At 34.5% G+C, this 3,341-nt stretch overlaps 1 protein-coding gene across 1 annotated transcript in view; it reads left to right on the top strand.

Annotated features, from left to right (window-relative positions):
- MCUB (mitochondrial calcium uniporter dominant negative beta subunit) overlaps window positions 1–3,341 on the top strand; it is a 99,639-nt gene that overhangs the window by 27,990 nt on the left and 68,308 nt on the right. The window lies entirely within an intron of this gene.

The raw sequence follows: 3,341 nt of genomic DNA, 5'->3' as shown, positions 1-3,341 counted from the left end.
TTTTAAAAATTACTTTCACAACAAGCTTGAAACAAAAGTTTATGGGAAAAGAGAGTATTCTCTTAAAAGATATAGTTATAGATTTTAATAAGAAGTGGTGATTAAATGACTATAAAGCTTTGTTTTAAAGTGTCGCATAATTATTGAGATCATAATCTTAACTTTTTCTAAGAAATGAGCACATGAAAATAATAGATATGAGCATGTGTTGAAAGCTTTGTAAATGAATTAAATTCATAAATATTTCTTTTCTCAGATGTTGTAAGTAGTAATTTTGCTTCCTTTCTGTACTGAAAAAAATTATCATGGTAGAAATGAAGACTTGCTAGCTATTTCGTTTGGTAGATTTGAAATAATTAGAAGCAAAATCCTAAGTGACTGTAAAATATCATCTAAAATATAGCGACTTTTAAAGTTACATCCTGTACCGAAGTGAAAGATCTAAAAAGTTAATTTGTTTGTCATTTAAGGAGTTGGTTTTTAAAAACTACTTAGTTTAGCATTAACCTTCATCTTTACAGTTGTAGAAGACAAATCACAATTTTGTGATGGCCTCTTCACCTCAACATCTTAATTATAGGGTGAGGCAGAATTGTGGCTGAACTGGCAAGAATACATCTTTAAAAATGTATCATTTATTTCTCACCTTTAAATATATTCTTGCCGAAGGAAGGCAGATCTAAGTGAGGGTAAAATTTTGCAGCCAATAGATGTGTGTTTCTCATTTTTTGCTATGGTGATGCAAATCGTCAAGTAACTCAATCTGTTTCCCTGGGCAGCAGCCAAGAAGTTGCTGTGTTACTGCAACTTGAGGGAGTTTGGTGTTTGAGTCACTGAACTCATGTGTTTTACTCTGTTAGTTAAACTGACATTTCTGTTTTCTGTTGAGCTTTCGATGTTTGCACTCTAATGCTAAAATCATCGGCTTTTAGCAAAGTTTGATACTGGAAATGGCCAAGTGAAAGAAAATCTTGTTTTACTCAGACCTCCCCAAACTGAAGATTCCATCTGCTATTTTTATCCCTTAGGAAAGGTTACATTTCTTATTTCAATATAGCAAAATTTCTCTCCTGACAAACTGAAGCCTTTCTGTTAGGTAATAAGTACAAAATAAGTCATCCTGACCTTTTTTTCTGTCATGCCTATCAGAGAAAATAAAGGCCAAGTTTTATGCCTCCCTAAGATAGCTTTCCATACCACCCCACACCACCAATTCTTGGCTTTCATTTTTTAACACTTGTCTTAAATTATCATGTTTGGTAACTCCGTATTTTTGTGGGAATTGAACGGGATATAAAGAATGTTTGATAAATAAATTTATAATGTTAGTGCAATGAGATTTTTTTAATGGAACCTGATAAATGAATTTCGAAATTCATTTGGAAAAGGATAAATCATCAACATTTTGAAAAAGAACAATGAGAAGGGACTTGGCCTAATTAAGACAGTGTAATTTTGATTTAAGAATATCTGAATAGATCAGGAAATAGAAGAATGAGTAGAGAAACAGACTATGTATTGATGGAAATTTAGTGTATTATAAAAGCAGCATTTCATCCCAGTAAGAAAAGGGTAGTTTATTTGGTCAATGATTTGGGAATAATTGTTATCCATTTGGAAAAATACAGAAGTGTAAGTTTGTACTTCATACATTCACAGAAATTAATTTTATATGATTTAAAGAACTCAATATGCAAAACTTTGCAAGTAGTACAAGAAAATATAAGACAATATTGATAATCTTGAATAAGAGTTATCAATGAAAATGTTGACGTTTCATATTAAACTACGCAAAAGTAAAGTTTTTAAAGATTTGTGCATTATATTAGTAAAACTCTTAATAAACTATTGTAATGTTTGTATCATTCTCCATAATGCAGCTGTGCCATTGTTTACATAACAATTCTCAGGTACATTTCAGATTCTCCCATAAAATTGCTTAAATTCCTAAGTGGACTTATGTATTCTAACAGATGATACTCTGAACTGATTCAGGTAATGCAAGAAAAACATTAAATTTTACCCTCTTGATCCAGATACTTTTCTTCCTTGGAATTTCACATTTGCTATTCTGATTAGCTTAAGAAATGCTCTTTTATGTTGGCTCTTTTTTAAAAAGTGACTTTTAAAGTTGCATTTTAACACTGCTCTTTTAAAGTTGATTTGTTTTTAGAATTATCATTACCAATTTGTTTGCTCCCCTGTTTTACTTGTGACTATTGTGGTAAACTATCAGGAATCTTAACAAAGTATAAACAACTTAGAATTAAAAGATTTTCAGATTTAAGTAGTGGAATCTTGTTTTCAAGAGCTATTTTTGGACAAAACTCAAACTATAAAACAGATAAAATGGACACCTGTGGTAAAAGGCGTTCGGGTTCCAAACTGTCTAGCCTTTCCGTCCGGCGGTCCCCTCCAGGTTTGTGGGGCCCCTCTGCAGACTTCTTGGAACACACTTTGAAAACCATTGAATGTTAGTAACAACAGTGCTTAGGTGGAAAAGCAGAAGGGTATAGTGATTAGAGTAATAGACCTAGTGAGGTTTCCAGAATAAGTGCCAGTCTTCTTGAAAGGGAATATATTGTGCTTTTGAAGTTATTTTTGCATACGTAGTCATTTTGGCATTCTTTTAATAGTGCTCCAAATGACGGCTACAGATGTCCTCATAAATTTCTTTGGAAGGTAGAGACTAAAGTGTAAGGTCTTAGCTACTTTTTTGCTTTAAGGTGAAGGCCATGCTGGCTTGACAAGTTCCGCCTTGTATGAATGAATAGGGTTGATGTTCCTGGAGAACCCTATTTGTCAGAAGCCAGGGCAGAACTAGTTTGCTTCCTCATCTAGCCAATTATCTACACACTGGCATATATCTCCCCTGTAGAAATAACTTTTAAGGGATCTGTCTGCAGAAAAACACTTGGTTCACTCTAACCCAGGGAGTGCTTGGAGCTTCAGTAAGTACTTTCCCTCTCTCTGCAGATGCAGATCCTGAGCTGGGTACCGCAGCTTTACCCCCACTTACTTTACTATAAAGCAGTAGAGAAAGCCCTTAGGGTTAGGCATCTTGGGCAGAGTTCTACAAACAACCTTCTTTTTAGTCACCATCACCCGTTCTGGGATATGGAAATTGAGACATGGACACCGACTCTCTTATTGATTTGAGCCTCTTCACTGGTGTTGCCCAGATTAATTCCTGGGTGAGCTTTAATTGTAGCTTTCTGAAATCAGTAGATTTCTGAAATCAGGTGTTTTCTTTTAGCTTTGCTGATCGGTAAGGTTGATGAGGGTGGGGATTATGTCTCGTTTGTATTCCCAGTGCCTGGCATTGTGCCTGGCACATAGTA

This window comes from Pteropus vampyrus, unplaced genomic scaffold (genome assembly GCF_000151845.1).
Source record: "Pteropus vampyrus isolate Shadow unplaced genomic scaffold, Pvam_2.0 Scaffold67, whole genome shotgun sequence".
NCBI lineage: Eukaryota > Metazoa > Chordata > Mammalia > Chiroptera > Pteropodidae > Pteropus > Pteropus vampyrus.
The sequence above is the reverse complement of the archived record's forward strand: the minus strand, read 5'-3'. Positions and strand labels throughout refer to the sequence as shown.